Source organism: Danio rerio, chromosome 22 (assembly GCF_049306965.1).
Source record: "Danio rerio strain Tuebingen ecotype United States chromosome 22, GRCz12tu, whole genome shotgun sequence".
Lineage (NCBI taxonomy): Eukaryota > Metazoa > Chordata > Actinopteri > Cypriniformes > Danionidae > Danio > Danio rerio.
In genome coordinates this window covers 10,641,273-10,653,384 of record NC_133197.1, presented here as the reverse complement: position 1 = coordinate 10,653,384, position 12,112 = coordinate 10,641,273, and the positions used below count along the sequence as shown (strand labels likewise).

Genomic DNA, 12,112 nt, shown 5'->3' with positions numbered 1-12,112 from the left:
ATCTTGAAAAATGCCAACATATTCCTGCAGTCTGCCATTGCTGTTTTTGTAGAGATCTATTGTATTGTAAACCATCCCATAATGTCTTGCGATTTTTATTCATTTAAATAATTTCTATGTTCATGTTAGGCTGTCAGAATCACCAAGTATTTACTTACTTGATCTTTTCAGAACCTGAGTGATAGTTATATTTTGAACATTCGCTATGTAATCAATCTTACGATCTCTGTTTTTCCGGTAAATGTTTCAGCAGTGTCTTTGTCCACCTCTTATTGTTTCCTATCAGAATCTGGCCAATAAGAGCGTATCATCTAGATACATGCAGAAGGACATTGCTGCTCTCCTTCACATAGTAAACACAGGTCTCGACTGATTTGCAATTCAAAGCTGCCTTCAATGGCGAAGATGAACGGCGTGTGTTTGCGAGTGAGATGGCGTTAGTGTTTGGCTGGAGGTACATTAGAGGACAGTCTGTGCCAATACACATCTCTGCCATCGGGCTGGTTCAGCGTGTACCACGTCTGCTCACTATTCACCTCACACTCTATTCAACCTGTTTCAGCTCAAGCACCTTGTTTACTTCCACTTTGTTTTGGAGGGAAATAATACAGACAGGCTCAAGGCATTTAAAACCTTAAAAGCATTTTGATTTGATTGAGATCTTTTACTTTTTCTTCAAATAAGCACATTTGTATGTATAAAAAGGTACAATGGAAAGTTTGGATAAATCTTTTTTCTTTATGAGGAGACATTTGCATGTCATTTAAAAAAAAAAAAATGTTTCTTTAATATGTTTTTGTGTTTGAATCAAGTGCCAGATATGTTTGATAGTGTTATTAAAAGTATCAAATTTTTTGATGTAATTGGTTAATAACCCAAGTTACCAACATTGGAACGCGTATGAAACACACGTAGCAGCCAATCACAGGCATATCTGTTGAGCTGTGTTTAAGAACGTGGTCTCAATTGTTAGCAGGAACTAGATATTTGAAAATTGATCGAAAATTTCAGTACCGAATTTGTTACTTGACAACCCTAGTTCCATTGGCGATCCACTTTTGCGTTCCGCTTTTGACAACTCTAGTTCAATTCAATTCAATTCAATTCAGCTTTATTTGTATAGCGCTTTTACAATGTAGATTGTGTCAAAGCAGCTTCACATAAATGGTCATAGTAACTGGAACAGTGTGGTTCAGGTTTTAGTGTTTAATTTCAGTTCAGTTCAGTTTAGCTCAGTTCAGTTCAGTGTGATTTAATCATTACTGAGAGTTCAAACACCGAAGAGCAAATTCATCGATGCGTAGCTCTACCAATCCTGAACCATGCGAGGCAGTGGCGACAGCGGAGAGGGAAAAAAAACTTCACCTGATGGGAGTGAAGAAAAAAAACCTTGAGAACCAGACTCAGTTGGGCACGACCATTTTAATTTCTCCGCTGGCCAAAAGTCTTGTGCAGAACTTCATTCGCCGTGGTTTATGCTGGAAGATGGCCTCAATGAAGACTCGTCTGTCCCTGGAGCGTCGCTGGAATCAGACTCATGTTCTCCACTCCCCACGACCATCAGCGCAGCAGCAGCTCAGGAAATGGCCTGGTCCCGGATATGGAATCCTTGGGATCATCACGTCGCTGGTCTTGGATCCAATCAGTGACTCCGCCTAATCTGAGGACCTCGGGATGAGTATCCCCAGGTGAAAATAGAGAAAAGAGAATAATTAGCGTAGCTGCTGTTTATAGTGTATATAAGCAAGATGTAGAAGCCAGTGTGGAACCCGCTAGGTGATGCACTGAGTGTATGCTTTACTAAACAGATAGGTCTTTAATCTAGTTTTGAACTGGGATAGTGTGTCTGAGCCCCAGTTCCATTGGCGATCCACTTTTGCGTTCTGCTTTTGACAACTGTAGTTCCAACTGCGGTACACTTTTGATGACCCTAGTTCCAATTGCGTTCCACTTTTGATGACACTAGTTTCATTTGTCTTCCACTTTTGACGACCATAGTTCCATTTGCTTTCCACTTTTGATGACCCCAGTTCCATTTGCGTTCCACTTTTGACAACCCTAGTTCCATTGGCGATCCATTTGCGTTCCACTTTTGACAACTCTAGTTCCAACCGCGTTACACTTTTGACAACCTTAGTTTAATTTGCGTTACACTTTTGATGACCCTAGTTCAAATTGCGTTCCACTTTTGATGACCCTAGTTCCAATTGTGTTAAACTTTTGACAACTCTATTTCCAACTGCGTTCCACTTTTGACAACCCTAGTTCCATTGGCAATCCATTTGCGTTCCACTTTTGACAACTCTAGTTCCAACCACGTTACACTTTTGACGACCCTAGGTTCATTTGCGTTACACTTTTGATGTCCCTAGTTCCAATTGCGTTCCACTTTTGATGACACTAGTTTCATTTTTCTTCCATTTTTGACGACCATAGTTCCGTTTGCGTTAAAATTTTGACAACTCTATTTCCAACTGCATTCCACTTTTGACAACCCTAGTTCCATTGGCGATCCATTTGCGTTCCACTTTTGACAACTCTAGTTCCAACACTTTTGACAACCCTAGTTTCATTTGCGTTACACTTTTGACGACCCTATTTTCATTTGCGTTACACTTTTGACGACCCTAGTTCCATTTGCGTTACACTTTTGATGACCCTAGTTCCAGTTAAGTTAAACTTTAGACAGTCCTAGTTCCATTTGTTTTTTATTTGCGTTTTCCACATGTCATTTTTTTCAAACTTGTGACTTTAAAATACCAATGAAGTCAAAATTAATAATATAATTTTGTTGGCTCACATTGCTAGTTTTGTGGTGAACAGTTCATCTGTGTATGTCATTAAAAAAAAGCTGTTTGCATTTGTAATTCTAAATGGAAATCTGAAATTTTTCATTTAAATTGTCAGATTATGTCTATCTTAGGTATTGGCTGTGGCTAACATACTTAAACACGCCCCTCCAACTGTCACTTTAGACAACAAAAAGAAAGAGTGAGGAGGAGATTCTGTTAGGCTGTAATAACTCTTCTAAAACCCTTTTCCCAATCTTTCTGAATAAAATGTCTGCTTTACTATATATCCGATCAGCTCGCAGCAGAAAAACAAGCCATGGCCACTTTTGTCTCATTTAATTTTTTTTTTCTCTAGGAACTGTGTCACAATAGGAAAAAAATAAGGCTTGCAGACTTTAAAGTGACTTGAAGCTCTTGTGGTTGTTCTGTGCAGATGGTTTGTTGACCAATAACCCAGTGCCTGGTGGTCTTGTAGGTCTGTAATTTGGTGCGTCCATTATTAGTGATCTCGGCACTGCATCGGTATCGATGAGGTCAGGATCTTCAATGAGAGCAGCTGCGTTGGGCCCAAATAAAGGTCCGTGTTGGGGACTTTTCAAAGGCCAGCGCTCATGACTCAAGCCGCTCCTGTCATGTGAGAGACGAAAGTTTAGTCGGCCGTAATGTCAAAGCAGGACCCCATTTCTGGAGCGTGATGCAATGCTGCTGTATTTGGGCAGCGGTGGGGTGAGCGAGTGTGTAACCCTACAGCAAGATCCCATTTCCCCAGAGAAGCACTCGTGCCAGCAAACACAACCTGTCCGTGTTTGCTTGTTTAGCCTGACGCTCGTGTTTGCTTGTTCCTCCAAGAAATTCGCCTTCTCAGTGGATAACAAGCAGGGGAAACTGTCTGTATTGCAAACAGTTTTTCACTCTCCTTCACATTTTTTACAGAATTGTGTGTGTTTTTTTTTTGTGTGTGTTGTGTGTCTGTTTATTTAATTTTTTTGGTTTTATATTAAAGCCAACATGAAATGAGGATAAAACCTGATTTGTAATATGATTACATCTAATAACGATTAACAATAATTAAATATTTTATTCATTTATTTATGTAACATTTTAGTTTATATTTATGTTTTTACTAGTAATAATAGTATTAGTAAATTATATATATATATATATATATATATATATATATATATATATATAAAATACAATTATTAAATTATTTATAAAAAATATAAATACAGTTTAGTTATTAAGAACTCTTGAAATGATGAAATTACAATGAATAGTGGAAATGTTATTATAATAATGTTTATTTAATCATGAAAAATGTAGTTATTCACAATTATTTATTACATTTCTTTTAAACGTATATGTATTTAAATTAATATTATATTATTAATATTAATATTTAATATAATTTTATTATTATTATTATTGTTATTATGTCACTCTTTTGTCTATGTATATAATCATTTTTAATAAAATGTATTAATATTATTTATTATAATTGGATTATAATTAGTAGTAAAAAATATGTAGGAATTTTTTATTATTTTAATTATTATATGTAATAAAATATGATTCATTAGTAAAAATAATATTTATCTTTATTTATTTTATGGTGCCATCGTTACCTTATCTTATATTCTGGTCTTCGAATTAAGTTATATATATACAACTATTAAATTATTAATAAATTATACAACTATTTATAATAATATAAATACAATTTAGTTAATAGAAAACAAATACAACTACTAATAAAAATCTATAATAATAATTATTATTATTATTATTATTAATATTATTACAGTGATAATACTGGAGGTTATAATTGTTTTGATTATTATTAGTAGTAGAAATATGTATTTAAATTTTTATTATTTAAATGACTATAGTATGTTTTATAAATAATCAAGTTTTTTCAGTTACTCTCTTTACCGCGTGTGGAGTCATGTGACCCCGCTCTGTTTATACTTCTGCAGCGAACGCAGAGGTATGGTCCGGTGCAGCTATCGTGAGCTTGTATACCTGCGCACCTCTTAAAAAATTTAACTACACGTCGCACGTTTGCACTGCATTGATTATTACTGGAAGCTGCGCTAGTGATGCCTCGTGACGGTATATTTTCTATAGCGATGTACAATAAATAATCATAGATATTGTGTGTTTCCTTAAATTACTGACTTGTCAGTTTAATAGCCTAGTGGTTAGAGCGGCGACATCAAGACGTCCTGAGTTCGAATCCCGGCTTGAGGACATTTGCCGAGCCTACCCATCTCTCTCTCTTTCTCTCTTTCTCTCTTTATCTCTCTCTCTCTCTCTCTCTCTCTTTGTCTCTCTCTCTCTCTCTCTCTCTCTCTTTCTCTCTCTCTCTCTCTCTCTCTCTCTCTTTCTCTCTCTCTCTCTCTCTCTCTCTCTCTCTCTCTCTCTCTCTCTCTCTCTTTCTCTCTCTCTCTCTCTCTCTCTCTCACTTCGCTTCCTGTCTGATTACCGTCCTATCTAATAAAGGCAAAAATAAAAATGTAAAAACAAATATAAAAATCTTGGCAGTAAACTATGAGGCCAAAGAAATTAAATAAATAAATATAATCGATTTAATCGAACATTCAATTAATCGAGATTTTGATTTTAGGCCACATCTCCCAGCCATAATACAACAGTTATTCCCAAAAAAAGTACACATTTTACTATTTAATAATCAAATTTTTGATAAAAGCCAAAAAAAAATGATGGTGTTTATGTTGACTGTGCGTTCGCAAGGCCTTGATCCATTCATGAGCACAGTAAACGGTTTTCTGTGAAGCAGACGTTGAGCATCAGTAAGCATTTCGAGACTCAACCGTGAGCTTGAGTGGAAAGATAAAATCTGTGCAGGTGCTTTAGTTCCATTCTTAGCAAAAAAGAAACACTAAAAAATAGCTTGCTGCTTGTATTTTATTCTAGTTTCCACAGCAGCTGAACACAGAAACTCTGCTTCCAGTTGCCCAGAAGCGTTTATTTCTTTCTAAGAGAGTATTTTTATGCAACAGTGTTTAAAATTCTTGTATTTTTTGTGCAAATGGTAGTCATGTCTTCTGCTTCGCACACCGTGTGCTGATAGTGTGTGTTGTTCTGCTCTTGCGCAATCCAGAGATATTTTTTGGGTCAAAGTTCAGCCCCCCTTAAAAAAACAAAAAAAAGTGTTGTCATTGGCATTTTGTTCCTGTCTGGTGACGTCATGTATTGTGGAGAACTCTTTCTCTATCTGTCTGAATCAATCGCTTTCAATGATTTTAAATTAACGTCAACTGAATTTAATCGACAACAATCATTTAGAGGATTGTCTGTTTTGGTTTCATAGCAAATTAAGGCTTAGCAATGATAATTAGGTTTGTAATATTAGGGTGATAATAGGTAGGGGTGTAACACGTTATCGTAATATCGAGATATCGCAAAATACAAATTTGATGTCAATATTAATCTTTTTATAGCACGTAATAGGTTGTTTTTAAATACGTTGTTCTGCTGATGCCTGAAATTCAGATGGAGGGCAGGAAGTAAAAATCTAAATTTATACCAAATTTCAAAGGATATTATTATATTTCCACATATGTTGGGCATGATGCTTGTTTTATGAAAATTGTTTCTCTATACTGTATAAGCTCTTACATTACATGAAAAGAAATACTATAGCAAAAATAGTGTTTATTATAATAGTACTATAGAGAACTACAAGAATTTAACTGCCATAGTAATTATATTGCTGCTGTGGTAAAGCACAATGACGTCATGCGAAATATTATTATTATTAGTATTATTATTATTAATATTAATATTATTGTAGTAGTAGTAGTAGTTGTTGTTGTTGTTGTTGTTGTTATTTATTATTCGGAATAGAAATAGAAGTGCTACTACTACCAAGAAAATGTGTTTATATATTTATTGTTATCATAGTGAAAGTGGTCCTAGTAGTAATATTGAGGAGAAACTGTTTCTTATATTTCAATTATTTTTGCTTTTTAAGTATACAGTAATAATAATAATAATAATAATAGTAATAGTAATGGATCCGTATTTTTAAAATTGATTAATGCTGGACGAAGATTAAATATGATTAATCTCCTTCAAAATAATATATTTGTGTGTATTATACATTTCAATTTGTATAAGTTACACACGTGCACATAAATAAAATCTAAAAATAAATAAAATAAATAAATAAAATACAAAATAAATAAATATATATGTGTGTGTAGATATATATAAATATATAGATATAGAGAAATTATAGATAATCATATACATATATTTTATATCTAAATATAAATGAACTTTTTCTCAAATATAGGCATGTTTATTTATTTATACACAGTTAAAATATTACACACACACACACACACACACACGTGTATAATGTAAATAGAAACTGTAATTATTATTAATTGCATTGTTATTATTATTTTTATTATTGTTATTGTTATTATTATCATTATTATTATGGCCATTATTATTATTAACATTCTTTTTAGTAAAAAACATCAGCAGTAGAATTATATATTTGATATGTTTCAAAACATAATTATTATAACAATTAATAAAACATCCACATACAAATTAAATATTGACTATTGTCAGTAAAATAAAAATACCAACAATAATAATTGCTTTTAATATTTGATAATCAGTAATATTTATACAATAACTTCCTAATGTTTTTTGTTAGTAAACCTTTATTGTAAAAATATTAATTTATTTATTATTTATTATTATTACACTAAAGGCCTAGAAGAATCGTTGGTATGTTCCGTTGCTATTTTGATTTCTTAGAAAACGAGGTGGACAAAAACCTCACTGGGAAAACAGGAGGAAAAATGTGGAGCTCCACCAGCGCTGACGTCCAGTAATAAATCTCCTGACACATTTGCTCGGCACAGATAACAGAGTTCATCGAGTTTAAAGGAGCTCATTTCCATGTTTTCGCGGTCCAGGTGAAAGATTCTGGAAGCCGCTTGATATCACACCTGATCTTCAGTCGGACTTCCATTTTATTCCATTTTATGCATATTTGTTTATTTGCTCTTTCTGGCTTCTCAGAATGGTTGGATTAGATTTAAAGTCCATGTGAAATCAAAACTTACATTGTTTATTTTGCCAGCGCACATTGTTATTCTTTAGGTGAACAATTAATCCGCATGCAAATAATAAAAAACACATGCAAATAATAAACGCTCACTCTGTCATGGTTTGACTTTAAGCTTGATTAAGCGACTGTCATCCCAGCTTGACATTGCTCGCCCTGCGATTTCATTATTGCGGATGCGCACGCTGTGATGTTGATGCTGAAATCATATATTGCGGAATTCATCACTGGGTCTCGGAGCGTAAAACTCTCAGCGAGGATGGAGATGAAGTGTCGCTTGATGCTTACAGACAGGTGGACACTCGAGTTTCCGTCTTTCTCTGTTAGGAGAAACACTTTTCTGAGTATCAGCACCTCGGAAGTGCTGGAGGGCAAGTGTGCTTTTCCTAACCGTCTAGAAGAGGCTCATTCACTTCCCACCTCAGAGTAAAGAGGCCCTTAGTGTGAGCGATATGGAGCTTGGGAGATTTACTGCTCTTTTCCCAGTGACTGGAGAGTCGCTCGCTTCTGCTTTATCAAGGAAAAAATCTCCTGGCTGCTTTTCTAAGGGATTATGAGTTAGTTGTAGTGCAAAGCTTAGGTTAGTTTAATGTAAGTTTAATTAGTAAATTCTCTAGTGCCTATTTTGCAATAAGAGGTACATTTCATTATAATACAGTATGAATTGGTACGAGGGGCGAAGCAGTGGCGCAGTAGGTAGTGCTGTCGCCTCACAGCAAGAAGGTTGCTGATTCGAACCTCGGCTCAGTTGGCATTTCTGTGAGGAGTTTGCATGTTTTCCCTGCCTTTGCGTGGGTTTCCTCCGGGTGCTCCGGTTTCCCCCCACAGTCCAAAGACATGCTGTACAGGTGAATTGGGTTGGCTTAATTGTCCGTAGTTTATGAGTTTATGAGTGTATGAGGGTGACAGGCCCAGACGACAGGCCGGCCGGAATGTGTAAAAAAAATTATGTTATCATATGGACAAGTCTAAAATGGCTTGCTCCAAAGAGCCGACCCCGCAACCATACTGGACTAAGGCCAAAGAAGAAGAAGATAGTATGAATTGGTACGAGTCATCCTGATCAGGCATGCATTTCCACTGCTATTAGTACCCCTAAGGCTGAATTATACCTCTGTGTTGAGTGTAGTGTCAAAGTTTTGAGTTTGGTACCAATCGGTACTGAAATTTTAAAAATATCATTATTATCCCATCATTATCCCGCTAACATTTGAGCGCTGTTGGTTACATTATTAAACACCACTGATTTGCCATTGTGTTCAACTTCTCAACATTGCTCCACTGTTTAAACGTTCAGTGCAGATTGGTACAAAATTCGGTACTTTTGACAACATTCGTCAAATGATTGCTGTCACATACCTTTTTCGTTGACGTGCATTTATACTTCTGCCTTCTGTTTGTGTTACTCTGACAATAACACTGCGTGGGTGTTTTGTTTACAGAGGAAACGCATGTAATGCTACCTTACTCTACAAGTAGCTCAAATTGACTCATTCAAAGGTGGGAATTCATTGGACGTGCAACAACTTGAATCATAAATTAAACGCTAAACAAAAGTCTCCATCTGAAGCTCCTCCATGGGATTGGAGTGTTAAACACTTGCCTCAACGGGCTCACTGCTCATCAATGCTACCAAGCTGACCAATCACAGAGCTTCCACTACAGGTTGTCGTGACATCATGGGCGCCGACGGCTGGTACGGGCCCTATGACGATATTCTGATTGAGGGGAAGGGGGTTGTAATAGTGGACGAAAGTGAAGAGTACTAATAATAGTAATAATAGTAACTCTGGAGGCACCATTATGGCTAATTATCGTCCTAACTTCCTTCCCCCCCCAAGGTTATTGTTGTTAACAAAAACAAACAAATAAACAAAAACTAAAATTTAAATTCATTTTTCGTTAACTGAAATAAAAAGAGTTTTTCTTTAAACTAGAACTAACTGAAACTGTTTTATGCGCATAAACTAACTGAAACTAAAATTATAAGAAAAACTTCCTTTGTTTTTGTCTTTGTAACTGTATTTAATACATACTGTATGCCTTTTATAAGTAAATCTATTTACTTCGTGATGCCTCGTGGTTGACCCGTACAGGACCTCAGAGTCTGCAATCCTGCTTCCATTGGTAGTTTACTCCAGTCATCCTCACTGTTGCTCCCGCGACAAAAACAGCGGCTGGACATGACAGCAACACATTGATAACATTAAATACGACCCTGAAAAGATAATTAAAAGTATTAATCAAGCACATTTGTGCCAAATAATAAGTTTAGTTTCTGTATTAGTGATCGTTATCACGAATTAATCGTTCTTTTTAACCAGAGCTTCTAAGTGAACCGATTGAACCAACTCACCAAATCGAACTGAATCATTTGATAAGAGATTTTACAAGCAGTGAACTGATAATACTGCACATGCGTGATTCAGTGAACCGAACACAAACGGTACTGTCCATGGCAACCTGCTGTGATTGAACTAAACTTAAACAACTGCTGCACGGGTAAACCGAGGGCTTAAATGAGAGGATCTGGCAAAACGTAAGTTTATTTCATAACAGAAAGTCGTAATGGAATTTAAATGAGTGATTCAAGCTTCAGTTGGAAAACGTAATTGTAAGAAACTTTTCAGATTGTGATGATGTTTTAACTGACTGAAATTATGAATGCTGACTACATATTTTTGATATGTTGAGTCCAAACTTGGAAAGATCCGAACTTCCCATCACTACTGTGTGTTTAACTTTTGAACCAGCCTTGCACACATATTTTACTTAAGGCTAATATCTTATGTTTTGCTTTATTTGCATTTGAGGATATCTAGATGGTAATAGCAGATGGTAGTGTTCTTGTGTCAAAAAAATGTAGCCCGTCTATTGTTGAGTTTTATTTTACAATATTTATTCTGATGATTTTGAATCTTGCACCGAACAAATATCCTTATTTACAAAAAAAAAAAAACTAAAAACTGAAACTAATACTGAAACTAATAAAAACTAAACTAAAACTAAGCAATTTCAAAATATAAAAACTAGTAAGTCTACCTCTAAAAACTAATTAAATATAACTAAATTAAAAAAAAAAAAAAGTCAAAACGAAATAAAAACTAAAACTAATGACAAAATCCAAAACTATTATAACCTTGCTCATCCCTCGCCCAAGCGACGCCTATGGTGCTGGGCTTTTTTTAGGCTACTGTCAGCCTCTGTGAAGAGTATGTGACCAGACCATCTGCGTACTTTACTTGGAAAGCATAGTGTTTGACAAAGTTGCGATCGATGTTGAGCTGGGTGATTCAATTACGAATTGAATTCGCAAAGATGTTTGAACAAAGTTGAGATTGTCGTTCACATCTTCACATTATGATTCATAAATAATCTCCTACGAAGGCCAGACAGCACTCTTGCAGAAACCCGCGAACCTGTCAGAAGAAATTCAGGAATGCCCCTGGGTAAAAGCGGTCATTAGCACTTGTTAAATAAACTGAAGATTTAACTGATTTCATTGATTCAGAGTGACTAAGAAACACACAACTATGAAATAGTCTGAGTGAAGGATTTATTTCAAACACTGGACTAGTTCTGAAGTGAGTTAAAAACTAAGCGCAGAGTCGATTCGAGAGGATGTCAATGCATTTTGAAAATGTTAGAGTATCGATTTCTTGAACGATTCGTTTGCTGCTGTTCTACTCAGTTTTCCAATAGAGTAACATCGCAAAAAAAAAAAAAAAAAAAGAGTTAAAAAAAAAAAGTAATAATAGCTTCAGTCGACACTAATTATAGAAAAAATGTTCATACCCTTCAATTAAACGTCAAATAAGAGAGTGAATTTGCAGATGTTTGTAAACAGTTGTTTTCATTTATTGTGGAAGTTAATATTCACCGTGCAGAATTGTTTGGTATACATAACACTGACGTAAATGATAACTCAGTGATAACGTTCAGCAAACCCTTGTATTTTTAGCCCCACCCCTCCAAACCACACAACACCTTTACATTTCTCATCTAATCCTGTTTTTTTGTTTTTTTTTTTACATTTTGACGTATTTGTTGTTAAGTATTGTTTCGCTGAGCTCAAATGTGTTCACACAGAACATTCGAATGGCGCTATTTTTTAAAAGCATTTCTTTCTGCTTTCAACTGGTTTAAAATGGTTTGCCTATAGTTTATTTACATGTTCAAAATGTGCTGCTTGTTCAAACTTCATATT

At 35.2% G+C, this 12,112-nt stretch overlaps 1 protein-coding gene across 1 annotated transcript in view; it reads left to right on the top strand.

The window, feature by feature from the left end:
* insrb (insulin receptor b) overlaps positions 1 to 12,112 on the top strand; it is a 125,711-nt gene that overhangs the window by 51,265 nt on the left and 62,334 nt on the right. The gene's annotated exons all lie outside the window — the stretch shown is intronic.